The sequence below is a fragment of the Erythrolamprus reginae genome, chromosome 5 (genome assembly GCF_031021105.1).
Source record: "Erythrolamprus reginae isolate rEryReg1 chromosome 5, rEryReg1.hap1, whole genome shotgun sequence".
NCBI classification, from domain to species: Eukaryota; Metazoa; Chordata; class Lepidosauria; order Squamata; family Dipsadidae; genus Erythrolamprus; species Erythrolamprus reginae.
The window spans coordinates 54,684,855-54,696,814 of record NC_091954.1 but is presented as its reverse complement, the minus strand read 5'-3'; positions in this window follow the sequence as shown (position 1 = coordinate 54,696,814).

The window sequence follows — 11,960 nt, the reverse complement described above, 5'->3', positions numbered from 1 at the left end:
AACGGGACCCGGAGAAGGCTAACTCTGTGGGACCTTATCGGTCACTGGGATTCGTGCGGTAGCAGGCGGTTCCAGAGGTAATCTGGTCCATTGCCATGTAGGGCTTTAAAGGTCACGACCAACACTTTGAATTGTGACCGGAAACTGATCGGCAGCCAATGCAAGCCACGGAGTGTTGAAGAAACGTGGGCAAATCTTGGAAGCCCCACGATGGCTCTCGCAGCTGCGTTCTGCACGATCTGAAGTTTCCAAACACTTTTCAGAGGTAGCCCCATGTAGAGAGTATTGCAGTAATCGAACCTCGAGGTGATGAGGGCATGAGCGACTGTGAGCAATGACTCCCTGTCCAAATAGGGCCGCAACTGGTGCACCAGGCGAACCTGGGCAAACGCCATCCTCGCCACAGCCGAAAGATGATGTTCCAATGTCAGCTGTGGATAGAGGAGGAAGCCCAAGTTGCGAACCCTCTCTGAGGGGGTCAGTAGTTCCCCCCCCCCAGGGTAATGGACGGACAGATGGAATTGTCCTTGGGAGGCAAGACCCACAGCCACTCCGTCTTGTCTGGGTTGAGTTTGAGTTTGTTGACACCCATCCAGGCCCCAACAGCCACCAGGCACCGGCACATCACTTCCACTGCTTCGTTCAAGATATAATATATAATAATATATATAATATATAATATAATATATAATTATACTTTATAATTATAATATAATTTACAGTATTGGGTAGAACTGAGTTAATTATATTAGTCCGGCCCTCTAAAACCATCCCAATTTCTCATGCGGCCCTATGGCAAAATTAATTGCCCACCCCTGCTCTAAATCATATTAAAAGCAGCTGCATCCTCTTCGCTGAAGATGTAAAACTATTAAACACCACTGACAATGCTGCTGCCCTGCAAAGTAACATTGGCAATGTGTCAGAATGGTTGCACAATTGGAAACTCCAAATCTCAACCAATAAATGCTCTGTCCTTCACATTGGCAATAAAAATCAGAAGACCAAATACAAATTGGGTGGAAACGACCTCATAGATGACCCTCTGTCAGGGACCTAGGAGTAATCATCCCAAACGATCTAAGCCCCACAGCTCCCTTTAACAGTGTTAAGTCCTGGTCTTACAACCCCACCAGAAACACAGTCCTTGACTTAATACTGACCAGGAAGACTGATACTGAAGCCTGATTGGCTAAGTACAAGAGGCCTTTCGGGCAGGAACTTAAAGCATTGTAATTGGTTGGTTGTGTGACAGCCACACTATAAGCTTCCAGAAGTCTGTTCGCTGTTCTATTTAAGATGAGCTGGAGTGGTGCTGAAAATGCCAGAATAAAAGTTCCCTGTTTACAAAGTCAAGCCTCTGCTATGTTTTGTCACTGCAAAGACTCACCTACATAACACTGATGACTGAGGAAAACAGTTTCCTCTCAGAATTCTGTTATACCACCTCTGTCAGTCCTTCAGCAAGTTCCCCAGCTGAGTCTTTTACGCTGAGGTCCCTCAGAACTGCCTCTGTCTCTCCTTCAGCAAGTTCCACAGCTGAGTCTTTTACGCTGAGGTCCCTCAGAACTGCCTCTGTCTCTCCTTCAGCAAGTTCCCCAGCTGAGTCTTTTATGCTGAGGTCCCTCAAAACTGCCTCTGTCTCTCCTCCATCAAGTTCCACAGCTGAGTCTTTTACGCTGAGATCCCTCAGAACTGCCTCTGTCTCTCCTTCAGCAAGTTCCACAGCTGAGTCTTTTACGCTGAGGTCCCTCAGAACTGCCTCTGTCTCTCCTCCATCAAGTTCCACAGCTGAGTCTTTTGAGATGAAGCATTTCAGAGCTACTGCGGGTTTGGACTAGGTAACCTATAAGCTCCCTTTCAAATCTGTTATTCCATATTATTCTGTGTTATTCTGTAGCACACACTAATTGCCGCTTCCTGATTAGTAAAATAGGATTTAATGATTAGCAGCATACGCTATTTTTATTTTATGATATTAATTCAAAATAACATAAGTTTGCCAGGTTCTGGCATACAAAATTAGACAAAGAGTAACCAAGAGCAATTGAACGTGTTCAGTTTTAGTAGGGAATGGCTTTGCCTTAACATTACCCATGCTACTGTACTGTGTCTTCCTCAGATGTGTTTTGGCTCTATAGTTCTATAGTCTAGGTTAGTTTTAATTAATGAGAAGGAAGCTTTTAAGTATATTTTTCTATGTATCACTCATTTATTTTTGGATGCTCTGGATATCAAAACTATTTTTCTTCTTTTTTTCCTATTGGTTAATGACTGCAGTAAAGTTATCTGATTTGAAATTTGGGTATCATTTTTCTTCCTGATGATGTATTTTCCTCTTTTGATGCTGATTCATAAATGGCCAACCTATATCTTATAGAAGTAATAATCTTGATGGGGTAGTAACTTCTAGCAAAGGGAAACGATTCAATTTTCCATGGTCATATCTGTTCTGTCGAGCTCTCTAGTAGAATCCTCCTGAAAATTCAGATACAAATTTCACACACAAACATGTTTGAAAATTCAAAACAATGTTCTTTATATCGAAAATTCAAATAAACTAAGCACTCTTTTTGTATAGCAAAGAGCACTTGTCTCCAAACAAACTGGTACTTTGTACAAGTCCCTTATCAGTTCTGAGATACTTAGCTTGCAGCTGTGAGGCAATTCACAGTCCTTCTTCTTTCACAAAGTGAAACACACTTTGCTCTGGTTTAGTTTCAAAGTGGGGGAAAATCAGCATACAAAGGTCGAAGTCAGAAAGGCAGGCACAAAACACAACGATCAGATAATCCTCCACAATGGCCAAACCCACAGGCTGCTATTTATAGCAGCCTCACTAATTACCACAGCCCCACCCAGTCTCAGGTGGCCTCATTTTCTTTGATAATAATCTCTCAGTTGTTGCTGCCTATGCATTGCTCTCCGCATGTGCAGCAGTATCATTAACTCTTGTTCCGAATCCAAGGAGGAGCTAGATAATCGATCTCCTTCTGAGCTGTCTGCCACACTCTCCTCCTCCCTGTCACTCATGTCTTCTGGGTCAGAGGAGCCTTCATCAGCAGATTCCACTGAGAGCAAAACAGGCCTGCGGCATGTGGATGTCTCCCCCACATCCACAGTCCTTGGGGCAGGAGCTGGGCCAGAGCTAACCATAACACATATCCTATAGTTATGTTTAATTTTTTTACAATTTAAATATTCCATGTAGCTGTGTCTGCAGGGAACCATAAAGTATCAAACTTGTCACATTTTCATCATGGCAACATTTTGGCAATGAATGTCCCTGTGCGAGATTTTGCTACCTGCACAGGGGCGGGAAGCAAAATTACACTCGATCCCATTCTCATGCTCCAGAACCACAAAGCTGCGCACAATTAGCCATTCCACAGCAGCCCACCAGTGGGTGCATATAAAATTTTAGATCCAGATCTACAACCCATGACTTGTTGGATCATTATTTCAGAGATATTTTCTTACCTGAGCAGAGAAATAGAACAACTATGTCCAGGCCAAAAAAAAATAGTGGAAGCAGGAATGATTTCCAGGTTCCTGTGAGTTGCTTTGTGGGAAACTGCTGGGAAGCACTGGAAATCTTCCCCTCCTTTCCCTTCCCTATTTTCCCTGCCACATTGAGTTTAGATTTCCTGCTGGCTTTCCCATTGTTTAATTAAAAATAATTGACACAGAATGGAATGTTTAGAAGAAATTATGCAAAGGGGATCAGGACTCTGTTGGCTAGTCTGTCCATCTGGATGGTAATTTTTTGAAAATGAAATATAACAGGATGAAATTTGGAGAGATGCGTCTTTAAAAATGAGCAGGATCCAGCCAAAATTGACATAAGACAAAAATCCAGGATTTGGTGGGGAGAATGTTAATCTTTATCAGGAAAACATTTTTATAGTGGCTCAAATTGTTGCCAGGGTCTCCATTCTAAACTTCCCTTCTGTTTCTTTCCTGAATCAGAGGACTTTATTTTCATAGGGTGTGGGATGCTTCAGCATTGAGGGACATGTATGCAATATTTACACGTTCTCATTTTAATTTTTAAAAGTTAATGCAGTCAAATCCTTTTATTACATGAAAATGTATTCTTGAAATTATGACAGTGTTAACATTTAAGTGTGAATTTAAAATGTTAAACAGTGCATAGATGGATGGATAAATTGCTTTGGCACAAAAACTTTGTCAAGCATGAAATCATGATGGTGGGGAATGTTATTTGAATTGTTCGTGACTGAAATATTATGACAGGACTATATAAAAGGGAATCTAAAACACTATTAAATTCAACGGCACAATTATCATGCTACATGGCTGATTCTCTTGAAAAGTAACAAATAATGAAATTTCAGTGGGAGTCAGTCAGAGCAAAATCCATGAAGATAATGATAGCAGGAAATATCCAAGCCCAAATCTTGCAAATTGTCAGCCTAGCCCACACACACAAAAACCTGTTTCGCTATCATTCATGGAATGAATGTGCACCTGTGCATCAATCAATCTCCACTTTCCTAAAAAGTCACCTTACTTGTTCTCTTATCAGAAGTGTGGCCAACAAAGTAAGGGAGGAATAGCACAGTATTGAAAGAGAATATTCTGAATGGAAGACTTCACAGCATTAAGAAATCTTAGAATGGTAAGTGGCTAATAATACATACAATAGGGGTGGGAGGGCAGGATGGACAATTGACTGTAAGAGGATAGAAATGCAACTGCTAAGATGCTACTGTTTGGCATGGAGATTGGGAGGAAAGAAACATTGGGGATAAAGACTTTTTATCATGTACCAGTATTTCTAAAAGGAAATGTAAAAAAACATGTGTCCTTAATAGGAAAAAGGAATGTTGGAAATTGTCCAGAGCGGCTTAGAACGCATCTTTCTACATACACCTAAGAGCAGATGAAATCCTGCCAAGATGCTTTTCTCTTATATGCAACTCTTTAAAAATCAGATTCTTCCCAGCTTTCCATATAAATGTTAAAGATGAGAAACCTTTAGGAAAAGGAAGCAGACATAATTCAGGTGGTTATGAATAGTCAATTGAATCCAGTTTTTAAAGCTAAACACACAGAGAGAGTTGTGCCTGGTTGATCAAATCTGTTTCTATCATCTGTGCAGTTTTGAGAGGTCTACCTCTTTGTGAAGAAAAACTGAAAATACTATGTGAAGAAAAACTACAAATGTTTTTGTTAAAAATGAACTAAACAAAATTCTCATTGCTCCAACTTACAGCTTCTATCTACATCAAATTTTACTTTAATTTCCTTCCTATTTCATTTCTCTTTACATCTAGTCAGGCTCAGTGAAATGTACTTCTATAATTTTCAAAATTGTAAATTGCAACTGCTTATTTGATGCTACCTGCCACTGTGACAAACTCAAACCCTTTTTACAAACTCAAACCCTTTTGTGACACAAGAGGGAAATTAAGATTTTTTTAAAAAAAATAAGATAAATGCATTCCGAACATCTTTTTCACGCAGTTGAAAGGAAATGAACAAAAGCAGGAGATCCTGAAAGCTAGATACAGAGTAGGAAGTGAAAAAAATAATCAGTACCTTTGAATGACACATGGGTAATTAATTTGTTTCTCTCTGCTAAGTTATTCCATAGCCTCACTCAAGAAAACAATAATTTTGTGAGACAAAACTTTATTCCAAAGACCCAAATGCATAACCAAATATAAAAAGGAGAAAAACAGTCTGAATAACATTTTTGTTTATTATTTACAAAATTTCTAAGAGCTGGTTGTTATCTGTGCAGTGCAAAGAATGGATGATTTTAGTAACTGCTGAAACAGCATGAGAATAAAATTTTATAATCATATGATTGATTTTTAAAATAGATTTTATGTCCTGTTCATTTGATGCAAACATTTGGTAATGATATGGATAGGTTTTTACCTTTGACAATCTATCCCTAACCAGGTCCGTAGGACTTCCAATGGTTCACCAATCTCTCTCTTGCTATTAAGGATGGATGCATTTCCTCCATTCTTGCCTAGTAGAATAGAATAGAATATAACAGAACAGAAAGAACAGGACAGAATACTTTATGGGCCAAGTGTAATTGGACACACAAGGAATTTGTCTTGGTGCATATGCTCTCAGTATACACAAAAGAAAAGATAAATACATCAAGAATCATAAGATACAACACTTAATGATAGTCCAGGTACAAATAAGCAAGCAAACCAATCAATATAAATTGTTAGGATACAATCCACAAAGTTACAGTCATACAGTCATTTATGGGAGGAGATGAGTGATGGGAATGATGACATTAATAGTAGGAGTTGAAGTAGTTTCTGTCCAGGATGTAAGGTGTCTGTAAATATTTTCACAGCCCTCTTTTTGACTCATGTGGTATTCAGATCCTCAATGGAAGGCAGATTGGCAGCAATTGTTTTTTCTTCAGCTCTGATTCTTCTCTGAAGTCTGTGTCAGCCTGGTTGGGTTGCAAAACTAAACCAGACAGTTATAGAGGTGCAGATGACAGACTCAATAATTTCTCTGTAGAACTGTATCAGAAATTCCTTGGGCAGTTTGAGCTTTCTGAGTTGGGGCAGAAAGACAGACCTTTAAAGGCATTTATTTGCTCATTTCTATTCAGGCTGGCAGGCTTGAACACTGGCAGCACAGTATTCAGATAATCCATTTTCTCTAGAATGTTTGATTCACTATCATTGTCCCAATAGTTATGCTCATGCAGATCCACTCCTTGACCACCTCCACCAGCACTCTAGATGTCACTTCTGCCCATTCATCTTCTGCAGGTTCCCTGTAAGCCAAAGAACCATCTAAGATTGGCCCACTGAGAGATGCTACTGCCAGACAATTTTATTAAGGGCTCATATATTTCTGTCATTAGCCCAATAAGGTTTAGTCCTAAGTTTTCTTTTGTTTTATTCAGAAGCAATAGTCACACAGAATGAGCATTTAGAGCTTTATTCCACAGCAGTATAAATAAATAAAATAATAACATAATATGAGGTAACATTTTAAGAATATTCAGAAATTCTGAGGAATATAGCAGGACAATTATCAAATAGTATTGAAGAAAAATGGAGAGAACAACTTCATTCATTCATTCATTCATTCATTCATTCATTCATTCATTCATTCATTCATTCATTCATTCAAATTTAAAGAACCAATTTGTTGGAAAACTGCCAGGTAAGTAAAGACGAAATAGGGAATTAGCCTTGAATCATTGCATAGCTGCAGGGCTCAACCACCTCCCCCTCTAAATTCTTATCTGTTTGGAATCTTATCTGTTTGTTCCCAAGAGAACAAAAGCAATATTGGAAAATTTGAGAATACTGAAGAACATAAAATGACAAGTAAAGCAAATTTATACATTCAGTAATGGGCAGACAAAATTTTTACTGCCACACTGTGGGTGTGGCTTATTTTGTGGGTGTGGCTTAATGGTCATATGACTGGGTAGGCATGGCTTACCAGCCATGTGACCAGGTGGGATTGGCTTGAACGATCCTCATCGTTCAAGTGAACTGTTAAGTCCTTGACTTACAACCTTACCAGTGTCGCTCGCTGGGGTGACAATTTGCTTAATGTTCCCCGCGCTCTCCTTCCTGGGTCACCTCCCCTGCCTCAGGCTGAGTAGTTAGGCGAACGGGTGCTGTCAGAAGTATAAATGCTGCCAGTGCCGCTTCCGCCCATGCCTTCTGCTTGCATCTCAGGTGGGAGGTGTCTGCGTGAGGCTGGAGGAGAACCAGGCAGGAGAGAAGGAAGCCAAGAAGGAGGAAAGAGGAAAAAAGCAAGGAGTGCAGACACAGCAGCAGCAGCAGGGGAAAAAAGGAGAGCCGAGCCGAGACCAGTAATCCAGAAAGTGACAGCCGCCAATCAGCTGGAGCTGTGCACGCATCTTCATTTCTGCTGGTGGAACTGTGTTCCACCCCATCCTACCTGTTGCCCACCCCTGGGTACATTCTTTCTACCAGCCAGGAAATCTAAACTATGAAGTTGGGAAGAGCCTTTCAAAACCAGCAAACATGCAACACTATAAGGTTAAGTATACAGTACATTAAAGTTCTATCCTGGGGCAATTTTTATTAGGTTATATTGGCTCTGAACCACCATTATTCACACTCCTTTTTGATGATTTTATCTCACTGGAGTTTGCCAATGAAAAGTTATTCATAGTTCTTGGAATGCTTTGGTTGTAATATTGTATCTACCAGTTCTGCCAAAAATAAGACGATTGAAGTTAAGAAGTACTGTATGTCATGTGGCCAGCTGTTTTTTGAAGTTTTTGGATTGACAATATGAAAGATGATCCTACTCTATACCGATGATCCACAAAGGGCAAATCAAAATATAACTTAACTGTTTAATGACTAAAACAAATGCTTGTTTAATTCTATATTACATACTCAACCATTACGTGGGAATATAAAGTTCTATGTACCTAAAGGAATCCAATTCATCTTCCTCCACAGTCTTCATAGCATCCCAGAATGACAACAGCAAACCAGGCCTTCAGCAGATTCACCTGCCAGATTATCAAGAAATTATCCAAGCACCATCAGAAACCATTGAAACCCATTAGGGAAGTCATTTGATTAGCTCCAGCCCTAGGAACAACTCAGAAGGAAACCAATTGCACTTGGGCCTGGAAATGATCCAACTATTGCAAAGGGACAGTAGTAATGTTCCATATAGCCAAATCACATAAACCTTAAAAAAAAAAAAGACAAGGTTCAAAGTGTGTTCTACATGTGTTACAACCATACCTAAGGCAAGCCAATGGTAGCCAAGAAAACTGTTACCTTCTGGGCCCAACTGAACCTCAGACATGGAGATTGAAGTTCTTCAACATCAAGAGGCAAGTGATCAGCAGCAGCAGTTCAGCAACACGAACCAGAGGCTAAGAGAGGAACCCTATTAGTATCAAAGAAGCCAATAGGCTCCAACTTGTCTCTACAGCCCAATTTAATATATAAACATCCTCTCCTTGCCAGAGACACTGGCAATAGGTAAAATTACCTAATAGATCAGTACTACCCCTACCCCATCCTAATCTCTAGGCTGAAGAGGACCCAAATCCCAGCCAGGCATATTTCATAGACACTAATACCATTAGCTTCACCTAGCTGGATCTCAGTAATACATACCAGGTTTCCTTGTTCACCCATCTTTAAATCGAGGAGGTGGTTTTAATGCAGATGTTTAACAGTCACACCCCAAGGCCAGAAATATAGTTCTCCATATAATTTGATAAAATACAAGAAGATTAATGTTGATCAGTGAAGTGATAATTAAAATCTAGAACTGGCTGATTTAACTCATAAATCAAACAATTGTTGGCTATTTCAAGGTTTTATACTTCTCTCAATTCATAAAAATGATTTGCTTTAACTATGGGTACATAGTGCACAAAATTGTTCATGAAGGAAATCTATCTGGTCACTAAGAGTCAACATCAGGGGTGAAATTCAGCAGGTTCTGACAGGTTCTGGAGAAATGGTCATGGAAATTTTGAGTAGTTCAGAGAACTGGTAAATACTACATCTGGCTAGCCCCCTAGTGAGGTGGGAATAGGGATTTTGCAGTATCCTTCCCCTGCCACACCCACCAAGTCGCCACCACAGAACCGAGAGGGAAACATTTTGAATTTCAACCCGGTCTATACCAACTATATCATTTAATAAATGAATGAATGAATGAATGAATCAATCAATTGAAAGTGTATAAAATATGACACACAGCAAGTTTCACAAACCATATCTTCAGTTAGTTGAGAGAAGATACTGTACAGCAGGCAGAGTCAATGTTCCCTCTAATTTTTTTTCGGTGTGTGGGGAAAAGTATAGTGTCTGAGCGACAGTCCCTTTGGGACTGGGTGGCATGCAAGTATAAATAAATAATAAATAAATAAATAAATGATAAATAAATGATAAATAAATAAATAAATAAATAAATAAGAAAGAAAGAAAGAAATCCCTTCTTTTTTTATTAAAAGAAATTAATAATAAAACAAAACCAAAATCTATTACTATTATTATCTTCTCTTTTTCCATCCCTGTCTCCTCCCCCCTTGTGTGTGTGTATGTGTGTGTGTGTGTGAACTCTTGAACCATTTCCAATTACAGGTGAGCTATTGTAAATGGTTCAAGAGTACACACACACACACACAAACGTCTGGGGTTTTTTTTCTCTGTTATTATTTGGGTGCTTTTTACCATATGCTTTAAATCAAGAGTTATTTCTCTCTCTTTCTCTCTCCCCCTCTTGCTCTCTCTCTCTTTATCTCTCTTGTTTTCTTTCTCTCCCTCTATTGCTTTCTTTCTCTCCCTCTATTGCTTTCTTTCTCTTCTCTCTCTTGCTATCTCTCTCTCCCCCCCTTTCTCTCTTTCTCTCAGCAACGGCATTAGGCAGTAGCCGTGGGGCGGCAGCAGGGTGACCAGCTGTGAGGCGGAGCTCCAGAACGGAGGCACCAACAGCGAGGGGGCTGCGAGGGGGCTGCGAGAGTGCTTTCTCCGAGCGCTTTGGGAACGCCTGCCCTGCCTCTACTGCAGCCCCCTTGCTGGAAGTCTGGGACGAAAGCGCTCCCAGCGAAGGGGCTGCAAGAGGGGCGGGGTGGGCATTCCCGAAGCCCGTGGAGAAAGCCCTCTTGTCCCGCAGCCGCCACCGCCACGGCAGAAGTCGCGCCCCAAGGCAGGAGGCGGAGGAGGAGGAGAGGGGGCGGATCAGGCGGGCGGGGGGCAGGACCGAGAAGCCAGGGGAGTGTTTGGACGGAAGCACCGTGGGGAGGCAGGGGCAGCCGCGGCTCCCTTTCCTCCTACTGCCGCACCTCCCCATGACAGTGGCATGACAGGTATTATTCCTATGTTGTGGAAGATCATCATGAAAATTCCAGTCTGTGGACTGATAATGACAGAGGAGTCACAGTTTGTGCTTCTGAGTATTACACAAGACATTTGTGTTATCTGTTATTTAATATTTAAATGATGTGTCCTTTAATAAACTTAATGTTCATTTAAATTTTATTTTAATTTTGCATGAATAATTATAATCCGATGCATGATGTACTTTTGAAGTTGCTTTCAGAAACTAAATGTAAAGTCTAACAGATCTGGTTTAGCTACATTTCTTTGGAGACTAAATGTGGTAGCATTATGTGAATATTTTTTTTTCTCATTCAATATAAATATTTATTTATTTTATTTATTTATTTAATTGGATTTATATGCCGCCCCTCTCCGAGGACTCGGGGCGGCTCACAGCATGTACAGAGAAACAGGAAACAATAATAACAATCCAGTTATACATTAAAAAAACAATCTTAAAATTCTAATGAAAAACTATCAATATCATTCATTCAGCAGTCAAACTAAGCATTCATCGGTCAGGGGGAAGGTCTAAAGAACCCCAGGCCTGGCGGCAAAGATGAGTTTTTAAAACTTTTTTGGAAGGCAAGGAGGGTGGAGGCAGTACGGGTTTCTGGGGGGAGCTGATTCCAGAGGGCCAGGCCCCCCACAGAGAAGGCTCTTCCCCTAAGTCCCGCCAGCCGACATTGTTTGGTCGACGGGACCCTAAGGAGACCAACTCTGTGGGACCTCACCGGTCACTGGGATTCGTGCGGCAGAAGGCAGTCTCGGAGATAATCTGGTCCTATGCCATTAATTATAAAGTAGTCCTTTGAAGTTTAAAGCAATATCCTTTTTAGAACTATGTTTCTATACCTAACTTCAGCCAAATAGAGAAAGGAAAGTGTTGTTGGAAAGTGGATTTGATTTGATTTGATTTGATTTGAATGCCAACCCTCTCTGTAGACTTGGGGTGGCTCACAACACAATAAAACAATTCATAACAAATCCAATAATTTAAAACCATTTTAAAAAATGGTTACACCAGCTCATACCTGACCTAAGTTAAAATGAAAGATAGGCACTTCATGGTTATGACAATGTGATGAAAACATGTAGAAA